Source organism: Lepidochelys kempii, chromosome 6 (genome assembly GCF_965140265.1).
Source record: "Lepidochelys kempii isolate rLepKem1 chromosome 6, rLepKem1.hap2, whole genome shotgun sequence".
NCBI classification, from domain to species: Eukaryota; Metazoa; Chordata; order Testudines; family Cheloniidae; genus Lepidochelys; species Lepidochelys kempii.
In genome coordinates, this window is record NC_133261.1 from 124837204 (window position 1) to 124849244 (window position 12041).

The following is a 12041-nucleotide window of genomic DNA, read 5'->3' on the forward strand; positions in this document are numbered from 1 at the left end:
TACAAAGTCATCACATAATACACCTTCCATTAGAAAAATATCCACAGGCCAAACCAACTACTCACTCCTCCAAACACTCACGGGACCAGATAGCAGCTTTCCAAGGTCCCTTCACTTAAAAGCTGGGTGTCGCTACATTTGTCTGGTGCATACAGCTCCTTCAACAGGCTCCACTGCAAGATTGGACTTCTGTACATATTGAGTTTCCCCACCTCCCCAAACACTTTTCTGGGTTCCTCAAACTTTCCCCCTTAAAGGGTCATATCACAATGACCTTCTCACCTGGATGAAGGCTGACAGGACTCTTCATAGCCCACGAATGTTACTCTTGGATTGGTCATTGCAGAGCAATGTGAAGCCCCAGGTCTCGTGGTACTTCCTGTCCCCTGAAGCTGGAGATGAGGTCCTCAGTCCAAGCCTCCCGATTGAGCCGATAATTCTCCTTGCTTATTACTATTCTATGGATTCCTGCTCTTGGAGGAGATTGTGCTGCAATAAGAAGTCTCTGCTCATTTTTCTAAACTCAAAGTGATCAGCTTGAAATTTTTTTGCCCTGTCAAATACTGTACAATGAAACATTTAAAAACAACTGGTACTTTCCAAAGGTTGCCTACAGTAGTTCTAACTATATTAAGCAGAAACTATTCAGAGAGTTCCTGCAAAAGGACTTCAGCACTAGGGAACACTGGTGGGCTGCACACGTGCTTAAAGTGTGCCCCAGTCATTTTATGGAGCTCTTCAATATGAACAACTCTCAGTCACCTGTATCAGATCCTGTAGCAGTGTGACACACTGGGCCATCCATTCAGTCGTTCAGAATGGAATGACACTACTCAAAACTATTTTAGCCACACACGAAAGCACTATTTTTTTTTCAGGGAGATGCACAGGCTGCTAACTGCAAGTGCAAATGCTTTACTTAAATCAGCAAGTCCATTTGGTAAAAACCTGTCCAACGCATGCAAGTAAAAGCACAACACTTCATTGTGCAATCAAGAGCTTTTAGGTCTCCCATCCTCAGATGTGAGGAGCCGAACAGTCCACATTCAGGAGATAGTGACTTAGAGCAGTGGTTCTCGGCCAGGGGTATGCAGAGTTCTTCCAGCAGGTACATCAATCCATCTAGATACTTGTCTAGTTTAGAACAAGCTACATAAAAAGCACTAGCAACATCAGCACAAACTAAAATTTTATACAATGACTTGTTTCTCCTGTTCTATATACTATGCACTGAAATGTAAGTACAATATTTATATTCCAATTGATTTACTTTATAATTATATGGTAAAAATGAGAAAGTATGCCATTTTGCTGTACTAGTGTGTGGGACCCTTTTGTATTTTTATGGCTGATTTTGTAAGCAAGTAGTTTTTAAGTGAGGTAAAACTTGGGGGTATGCAAGAGAAATCAGACTCCTGAAAGGGGTACAGTCATCTGGAAAGTTTAAGAGCCACTGACTTAGAAGCACAGCAATGAACTATGCAAACACTTTAGTCCACCATTACTCTATTAATGAAACTAAACCCTAGATCACTGTTATTAAGAGCTCACACAAAAGACAAGAGCATTACGAGTTTGCTGTACATAATGGGTGGGAAAAACACCATTATCTGTCTTGCCCCAGCACTGCACCCTTTTATTTGTAGTTATTAGTGCAAGCTTCTTTTTTTTTTAGACAATGGATGTGCTATTGTAGGTACCTTTATGCCGTGCCAAAGCACATATACACAGCAATTCAGAACAATCAGCCTTGCTTTCATGGGAGCAAAGGTTGCAGCCAAATGAAATGGGTGGAGACCACATTAAACAATCTTGGAATCTGTGAATAGGATATAGGAAAATGTGACCATAATGCAGATGCAGCGTTCCCTTTCACTTTCAAACGTTACGGGTGAAATAAAAGCTTCAGGAAACAAATTTAATTTGAATATATTAACTAAGCAGAATTTTTCTCACTATGTTCACGAGATACAAAGAGTCTTAAAATGGTGCACTAAAAGGTCTTAAACTGAAAGGTAAGTTTCTCAGCCGAGAAGGAACACTCAGATTAAAAGATACAGGATACCTGTGAAATGTCAGCATATCGATTCTAAAAACGTCCATCCATCCATGCAGAACATTCCCGTCTCTAAGATGTGACCAGATTCATATTTGCCTTTTAAAAAGGGCGATTTTCAAACTGAAACACCTTCCTTCCCCTTGCTTGCTTTTCAGGTGTCTGTTAGTCAGCTTTCTCCTTCACAAATCAGGTTCTGCCTCTGCATGATCATGCATTGAAGTCATGTCCTTGAGTCTGTGACATCAGTCTGTTGCCATGGTAATGATGAGGGCTGTCCAAAATTCAGCATTATGGCATCACTGCAGGATCAAGCAGCAGAGAAAGCTAGCATCTGAAAGTTAACAAGTGTGGCAGGAACAATTATTAAAAGGCCTTTCATTTAAATTTTAGCAATATGTTAGCCCCAAGAGATAGCTGCATTCTGAAAAGTATCTTTTAAAAGCCTTCTGTTACACAGATGTCCAGGAGTTCATAGAATCATAGACTTTAAGGTCAGAAGGGACCATTATGATCGTCTAGCCTGACCTGCTGCACAACGCAGGCCACGGAATCTCACCCACCAACGCCTATAACAAACCCCTAACTTATGTCTGAGCTACTGAAGTCCTCAAATCATGGTTTAAAGACTTCACAGTGCAGAGAATCCTCCAGCAAGTGACCCGTGCCCCACGCTGCAGAGGAAGGCAAAAAACCCTGACCTGGGAACACCATCAAGGCTGACAGCAAGTACCGGCCCAAAATGTGGTCTTACTAAGACAACTATAGGGGACGCAGTGTGCCCATACAAACAGAAGGGAGAACGTGTCTGCTAGGGCAGCCAGAGTGATGAGTGACAGCTTGGAACAGCAGATATATCTTTGGGTAGATGACACTACATGGGTCACTCATGTTCCCACAGAAACCCAGACCTATCCTGCAGCTGTAATTTATCTACAAGGGATGGCTCCTGCTGGCCTGTTATTGTGGAATGACACTTCTTTTGGCCTCAGAGTTTCAGGCGGTCATGAGATAAGGTCATTGTTATGGAAAAGGTGATGCTCCACATGGCAGGCCCTCCAAAAATCACAAGAGGCCTTGAGTTGGATGCCAAGAGTTTGCACTGAGGAGAGGAAATCAGAGAGCAATGATCTGTGCACCAGTAAACAATTCCCATAATAAATTGTGCAACAATTTAAAAAGTACCTTAGCGTTGTCACTCCGTATAGGCTTAGACATTACAGTTCTCTAGGATTTCTTGCACAGTCCCAGGAATGACATTTCTGAAGAGCAAAAGAAAGAGGGAGGTTAGAAACACAAAAAATTAATATGTAACAAACACGCTCTTTAAACTAAAAAGAGCCACCAGAAACATCAACAAATGCACAGCAGAGAACACACTGACCAGGAAACAGATCTGGAGGGTTCCACTGTGAAGGGACCATATGAATCATAGGACCAGAAGGGACCTCGAGAGGTCATCTAGTCCAGTCCCTTGCACTCATGGCAGGACTAAGTATTATCTAAACCATCCCTGACAGGTGTTTGTCCAACCTGCTCTTAAAAATCCCCAAGGATGGAGATTCCACAACCTCCCTAGGTAATTTATTCCAGTGCTTAACCCCCCTGACAGTTAGGAAGATTTTCCTAACATCCAACCCAAACTGCCCTTGCTGCAATTTAAGCCCATTGCTTCTTGTCCTATAAGAAGCACAATTTTTCTCCCTCCTCCTTGTAACAGTTTTCAAGTACATAAAAGGTTATGTCCCCTCTCAGTCATTTCTTTTCCAGACTAAACAAACCCATTTTTTCCAATCTTCCCTCATAGGTCATGTTTTCTAGACCTTTAATCATTTTTGCTGCTCTTCTCTGGACTTTCTCCAATTTGTCCACATCTTTCCTGAAATGTGGCACCCAGAATTGGAGACACTATTCCAGTTGAGGCCTAATCAGCGCGGAATAGAGCGGAAGAATTACTTCTTGTGTCCTGCTTACAACACTCCTGCTAATACATCCCAGAATGATCGCTTCTTTTGCGATAGCGTTACATTGTTGACTCATATTTAGCTTGTGGTCCACTATGACCCTCAGGCCCCTTTCAGCAGTACTACTTCCTAGGCAGCCATTTCCCACTTTGTATGTGTACCACTGATTGTTCTTTCTTAAGTGGAATACTTTGCATTTGTCCTTATTGAATTTCATCCTATTTACTTCAGACCATTTCTCCAGTTTGTCCAGATCATTTTGAATTTTAATCCTATCCTCCAAAGCACTTGCAACCCTTCCCAGCTTGGTATTGTCCATACATGAATGACAGTCAAGGTCAGCTCAAAGGAGAGGAAAGAGTTGTGACTTTACTGAAATGTGATCTAAACCCACCAGCAAGACATTGTAGCAACTGTCTAGCCTTAGGCTAGAGGTGGAACCATACCCTATCTGACGGAAAATGGCTATATTACCTTTGTCATAAGTTTAACACTTTTCAAAGACACCCACAAAGGCACAACAGGAGGGATTCTCTCCTCTGCTACAATCCACGTTCACTGCTCCGTAAGAGCTTCACAGCCAGTCAGAGGAGAATTTCCCCAGCACAGATGGTGTGCTGGACTTGTGCATGCCCCTTGCAAGTACCAGCATAGGGGGTGGGGCACAGCTATCAACACGCTGCTACAAGCCACTCTGGACATTACAGACAGTTCCCTAAATTACACCACAAACAGTTTTGATCACTAGGATTCTAGGCTGATTGGAAGTGCAAAGGGGGCTTAAAAGCCACCTCTGCTTTTCCCTCCCTCTGGCTGCACTTCTGCATGCTGCAGCTCCAGAAAGAGTGACACAACGTCTTGCTCCCTTAAAAGACCAAGGACTGCTACAATTGCTCACGGACAAACGTATGCGTTCACTGAGGGCTGCCAAACACCTGGCTCAAGAGTGCCAAGTTACCACCGTGAAAGGGTGGCTACCCTGCCACCAGGGAAAGTTCCATTGGTCAGCCATGAACTTGGGGAACAGTGTCATCATTGCTTTCAAAACAAGTGCTGCCCCTCCAGGGAACGTGCAAGAGGTGTGGGCATCTAGGGGCATCCATCCGTCAGTCTGTGGACGGGATAAATGTCTCCGTGGTAGACTGCAGAGCATCCATTTTTAAAGATGCCCATCCTTTTCCTTGCCTGTTCCTCTGTTTGCACCAAACACGTGCCCTTCTTGGGGCCAGGCACTGGCTTCCAAACACCTCTCTACCACAATCAGACTCTTCATCCTCACAGCAAAGGCCCTGCACAGTGCTGCTCCTGCCTTATAGTATCTATGGTCACCCAGCCTCAAAACCCTGCTTACCTCTTACACTTTAGAAGTTTCAGCTCACTTTTTGGCTCCCCTGCCTTCTGCCACACCCATCACCTACTGCCCCTAGCCCTTGAACATCCTTACGTCCTGGGAGCCCCTCAGTGCCAACTGGCAGAGGGCACACTATACCATCACTCACATCAGGCCTGACACATTCATTGCGCACAAACCACCGTTGTCATAATCTGTATCTAAAAAAAGTTGTGCAAAGTATCATAAGCAAACTGCTAACATGCTGGTCCTGAAATTCATTGTGTGATGTATGTACAGCAACATACAATTGCATGCTGGAAATATGTTCTTAAAATGCATTTGGCAGGCAGTGCATAAAGTCCAGCCTGCCCCCGACAAAAGGAATGTGTATTTACCTGTCTGAGCAGCTTGATCACAGAGGCCAAGGAAAAGTACACTGAGCTACCAGATGAACAAAGCCATGGAGCTAGCAAGCAGGGGAGATGACCTCTTAACAATCACATCGGGGGATGGAGTCTGCACCCCGAGGAAGCCTTCCAGGCTCTTGAAACAGAGACAGTGAACGTTGAGGTAATAGAATGAGGGCAGAGACTTTTGAGTTACCCATCACCTAAGGGCCAAAGGGGAACAGCCTTTAGTTCATAAAAAGTGGATCCTGTTGACCTGGGAAGCAACAGTAGCTGGAAACTGATTATAGGTGAGAAACCTGCTCAGACAAATATTGTAACTTGCTGAAATTAAGTTTTAGTCACTAGAAAGCATGTTTTGTCTCGTTTTACTTGTATCATATCTGTCCCTTTCATCCTGGCCAATTAGCACTTAGATCTCTATTCTTCCTAAATAAACTTACTCTTCTTTTATTACACAGCACTGAGAAGCTATTGTATTAAACTGGAGAGTGAGTCCTCAACTAACCTAACAGGCTGATGAGCACAGAGTCTCTTTGGAGGCAGAGAATGTAACTTCTGAGTGAGAGGGACTGGACACTGCAAAGACACATCTCTGGGGAACTTGGGAATTGGGCTTTCCTGGTTAGCACCTGCAAGTCAAGGTTTGGCCTGACAGAGTCCTGAAGAGTTTGCTGGCAAGGCAGATAGGCTGGTGTGGCAGGGAGCTGACACCCAGCTTAGCAGCAGCAAAGCTCTCACTTGCTGAGGCTGAGAGGGGTGACAGTTGCTCACAGTTCTAGGTGCCACAAGAGAAGCATCACAATCCTCCCTGACTCACTCTCAACACTTCCTCTTCCAACACTGACCTTCTTTGCTATAATCCTGGACCCACCCCCAGTTTTTAAAAGAGGAACCAACAAGCAGCATCTCACGATCTCAGCTCACCCTCTGCTAACCCCTCCACCCACTTCTTGTTTATCAGCATCCTCCCACACTGGGTTATCAAATTTAAAACAAACCACAGGGCGGGGACCCACAGTTTATTGCCACACACACTTATGGTGCGGTAATAAATAAATTCCACAGCCTGTTCAAGCCTAAAGAATCTGAGCTTGGTTCAGCTCTGGTTTACACCAGCTTCTGAATAACTGAACGGTCCAAGTGCCACTATTAACTAATTCACTGCCCATCGCTTTAGTGGAAACACCTAGTTTGAGTGATTATCTAGCATCACTGGATGTAGTGGCAAATATTAGGACAGCGAATTGTTGCCGAGGAGCGCTTGGGAAGAAAACAAAAGTCAAATCTCTCCACCTCTAAATGTAACATCACCTCCACCCATACCCAGAAGGATGAGAGAAAGAAGAAATGCATCCTCTCCAGCACAAAGCCTCAATTGTCTCCCAATTTCCAAACCCAAACACACATTCCTGCTGCCAAGAAAACCAACTGTCCAAGGCTTCAGCCTTTTCCCAGCCCTTCTGACAGCTGTTACAACAGCAGTCACCTGGTTTTCAGCACAGGAATCTGTAGCACAGTGAGAGCTGAAACTCTGAGGCAGCATTAAGTAAACCGAATTTAATATAAAAATGAATCCAAGGCCCTGCTGCATAACTGGAGCCTCTCCTGCATAATGCAGGCTGAATGAGCCCTACACAGGACACAGGGCCTTGTTTATAACTAATAACTGAGATGGTTGGGGGAGCGGGGGAAGAGGATGGGGAGAGAGAAGGAAAAGTGATTTTTTTTTAAACATACCCCACGCACGATAAAATACATAGAGAATTGCATCCAGGCCCCACAAGGAGAAAGTCATTTCATGTCTACATGGCACTATACCTGAAATGTGTGTCTTGGGTTCTTGGCCCTCCAGGTCAGCATTGTAAGTTTTGCCCCCTGAGAATAAGAGGGACAGGATGCTTTGTGGAAGACACACTGAAGGCAAGGACTGAAACAGGGCACTGGACCTTGGGGCACATGAGCTTGTCGTAATGCATCCATTATGGCCCTTGGCCTTTTACACTGGAAGCTGCAGTTGCAGGTCCCGTATTTGCTCCTAGCATATGCTCTGCAGAAAGTCTCATATAGGGCTTGCTGCCTCTTACACAGAGGGGCAGGCAAAGAAGATCCAAAGGGCATTCTATGCAGGGAATAAGAACTGGCGGGGGAGATGTGAAGCCCTGGAGACAAAAGCCAGAAAAGACCCTGAAGAGTGGTGAAACTGTTTCAGGTTGTGCAGTTTTGGTCCGAAGCCCCAAGAAAAGAAATGGAGCTGTGCCACTGGTTGAAGCGTGATTTCACCATCCCTGGCCAGCAGATCACCTATCAGCTTACGTGGGCATAAAAGGACAAATTCAAAATAGTAGATACAAATACCATGATGGGAACACACACACTACTTGGTAAAAATGGGTTAGCCCCTGCAAGTATCTAATATAACCAAGGAAAGGTGATATAATCATTCCTCAACCACCTGTTACCTGGCTGATGGAACAGAACCAGGTTTTATGGCATCTTTGGCACCATGTAGAGGAAAGGCCATCACTACCAGACAAGAACCGTATAACATTCCTCACCCTGCAAGATACCAAGCTGACCCTCTAGACTACAGCATTTGGAGAATTGCACTTTCACTGCTCAAGGCTCCTTCCTAGTCCACTGCACTAAAGACATCCTAACCTCTTTGAAAATCAGTACCTAAACATGACCACAAAGTTTGTGTTCACTTGCATACTGATTTTCAGGGGGTAGGGTTTTTTCAGTGCAAAAGACGCTCCACAGTTCATAAGAGAAAGGCTCTCAATTAACTCGGCTGCATAATGAGACTAAGCATAGCCCCAATAACATGGTTTTTAAAGATCCCAAGGCAATTTTTGCAACTGTGTGCATTAGCCCCAACACGCTGTGTCTTTAAGTCAGTTTGTAAAGTGCTTTCAGATCCTTCTAGATGAAAGCCATCATACAAATGCTAGTCCTAACTTGGTGGAGCATTTTGGTTTTGAAATTCCCATACTCCAACGAGAAACTGCAGAACTTTGGAATTAATTTGCAAACTGGACACCATCAAATTAGGCCTAAATAAAGACTGGGAGTGGATAGGTAACTACAAAAAGTAATTTTCCCTCTGCTGATACTCTCACCTTCTTGTTAACTGTTGGAAATGGGCCACCTTGATTGCATTGGCTTCGTTAACACTACAGAAGTAATTTTCCCTCCCTCGGTATTCACCTCTTCTTGCCAACTGTTGAGAATAGGCCAATTCTACCTTGATTGAATTGGCTCGTTAATATTGACCCCCCCTCTTGGTAAGGCAACTCCCATCTTTTCATGTGCTATCATATATATTCTGCTTACTGTATTTTTCACTCTATGCATCTGATGAAGTGGGTTTTAGCCCACGAAAGCTTAGGCCCAAATAAATTTGTTAGTCTCTAAGGTGCCACATGGACTCCTCATTGGTTTTGCTGATACAGACTAACACGGCTAGCACTCTGAAACCTGGTATTGTATCATCTGCAATTACTGAAGAAGTTTGACGCTGTAGTTGAACCTACACAGAATTCTAGTGCCAGCACAGTGAGACTGTGGCTATGTCTACACTACAGACCTTACAGCGGCACAGCTGCACCGCTGCAGCTGCACCACTGTAAGGAGACACCTCTCCCGTCAGCATAATTAAACCACCCCAACAAATGGTGGTAGCATGGCTGGAGAGCATCTCCCGCCAACACAGCGCTGTCCACACCATCGCTTTTGTTGGTGAAACTTATGTCATTCAGGGTTGTGGTTTTTTCACACCCCTGACCAATGAAAGTGCCAGCGTAGACATAGTCTGAAGATCTGCAATGACACTAAATCACCGTAACAAACGTTGCCAGCATAGCCATTTGCGTCAGACACATCCCTCATTTTCTTTCACTTCGAGAGTAAAGTCAAACTTTAAAATAAAGATGCCTGATGGCAGCATATTATTGTGCTCCTACTACCTGATCTTAGTGCATCCTCATACCCCACACCTCCAGCTAATGGAGATCAGAGCCAACAGCACCCTCCACTGAGTCTGAGGCAGGCTCCTCTTGCCAAGAGACTCTGACAGGCAGTTTATGAAGTGAAAAAGGTAGTTATAAGCTGATGGAATAGAGCTCTGAGGCTGCTCTAAGTTATGCTGGGGACCGAATTGGAAAAACACATGGAATATAAGCTAAGTTTTCCATAGTGATCTGAAAGTCCTGACCACAAGATTCCCATTCAAGTCAAAGCCAGTCAGAGTGAGACAAACACTTGTGCAATGCTTTCATGATTTATTATGTAAAAAGTCAAGCGGACCTCTTGTCTAGGATGGTGTCTGAGAAATTCAACAGTCATATCACAGCAGAAAACGGTCTCCTGACATGTTTGGGCAATTAGTGCCTTTTATGGGAGTATGCAGGAACCAGACATTTTTTTTTAGTGTTTCTTTGAGGTAACAAGAACTGGCCCATGGGGCAATAATTACCAGTTCCAGAGAAGTATTTTATCAGGAGTTCACAGAGTGATGTAAGTCTGTGAAGTGAGCCCCTGAACAAATGCACTTTTATTCCATTTCAAAAGAGACAAAAGCCTCCTCTAAAACTTTACCCAGTAATTCCTTTTTGACCTCACCTCTTGTGTCCAGGGCCATGTCTACACCACAGAATTGAAGTAATAGGGTAGAACCAGTTTAAACACAAAACATTCAATGCAACCATACCAGTCATGTGAATTTGAACCACTGGAGGTTTCACCCTGCTTCTAAACTAGTGACATTCTAAGCTGTTTCAATTGCAATCCCTTCTGGGTACCCATCCCACAGTTCACAGCACAGTGGTTACAGTAGTAAGTCCTATTTGAACTGATTTACTCAACCATTTTAATGCCTCCCGCATGGACACTGAACTGGTATTTAGCCTTGCAGAAATCAAATCTAACCCAAACTGTATTGGCTTAGGTGCAAGCCATTTGGAACACTTGCAACCATGGATTCAGGGTGTTTAACAAGCATGCCCAGGCCAAGACATTCTTAACATGGTACAATTTCTTCAGTCTACTCAATGCCAAAAAGCGGCACTAGCTTTAGAGAACTTTCAAAGAGAGTTTCCAGATAAATTGGTACAGTGTTTTAAAGCTTTTCCACATATGTTGGAGGTACATCTCCATTTTTCAGCGTGCAGCCCAGATATGAGTCATGACAGCTGCAAGCAGCTTTGTTCTTTAGCTGACATTCATAGGATGAGATTACAGTTTATCACTGGGGGGAAAGTGTGTTCAAGTTTTGTTCAGATGAAGTGTCACAAGCCACACCTCAGCTGCTGGAGGGCTATCAGAATCCATTGTCATGTCATTACAGTGCTAATCTATTTAGTAATGGAAGTCACTGGAGTTGGAAGATAAATAAGCCCTTTTTTTTTTTTTTAAAGTACACAATATCTCATCTTGTTCTTTGGTTCTTCCTGCCCACGCCAAATTTACTTTGAAGAAATTTGAGGGTGTTGCTTACAAGATGCAAAGAAGTCTGGTCTGGAAAACTGATTTTCAGAACACCTGCTTTGGTCTAACTGCCAAGACAGAGGAAGATTGCTGGTTTATTTGACCTGATCACTTCCCGTTCTCAGAATCAGCCCTGGCACACAACAAGGCCAACAATTTCAGACTTGAGTGCCTAACTTTAGGTATTTAAATAAAAGAGGCCTGATTTTCAAAAATGCACTATTCCTATTAACTTCCATGGGCAGTTACTGGTCTAAATCACTGCTAAGTGCACATTACATCTCCCCTGTGCCCAGTCCACACAGGATGAAGTGTTACAGCCTCACACTACAGAACCTGGTCCTTTAGTTTCAGCTGTAGAAACTTGTGCTTACAGATATGGAGGTCCCCAGTTCAATTCCCAGTGTTGGCCAAAGTGTCCAGCACACTGGCATTCAGCCTAACTTTGGACACCTGAGTTTTGGCCCATACGCACAAAGAACTGAAATGCACTTCATCCCAAAAAGAAACACTGCATATGTTGTAAAATGGCCCATGTGGATTACATAGATAGTTGAGTGCTGGGCATAAAGGACCAGAAGCCTGGCATACCCAGAATCAGATCGCTCCCTCCAAGTGCAATTCTCATCGGGAATATCAATAATAAGCATGCTAAAAGCCCACTCAGATTTATCATCCTACTCTTTAAAGTTTTGTTGGGTTTTTTTGTTTTTTTAAATCTAATATGTCCCTATCCCCAATTCCCTATCCTGGAAGATTGATGAGAATCATCTGTAATGAACACTAGTTCATTC

At 43.9% G+C, this 12041-nt stretch overlaps 1 protein-coding gene across 11 annotated transcripts in view; it reads right to left on the reverse strand.

The window, feature by feature from the left end:
- FBXO34 (F-box protein 34) overlaps positions 1–12041 on the reverse strand; it is a 63455-nt gene that overhangs the window by 36195 nt on the left and 15219 nt on the right. For 2 of the 11 annotated variants that reach the window (XM_073350042.1, XM_073350046.1), the window contains 3 exons: positions 3242–3318; positions 2066–2390; positions 283–489 (listed from right to left, as the gene is read on the reverse strand). The gene's annotated coding sequence lies outside the window, so the exon portion shown is untranslated. Of the gene's footprint in view, positions 1–282; positions 490–1700; positions 1820–2058; positions 2391–3241; positions 3319–4494; positions 5717–12041 lie in introns of those variants that run through there. The other 9 variants (XM_073350054.1, XM_073350052.1, XM_073350043.1 and 6 more) reach the window with 8 other exon arrangements.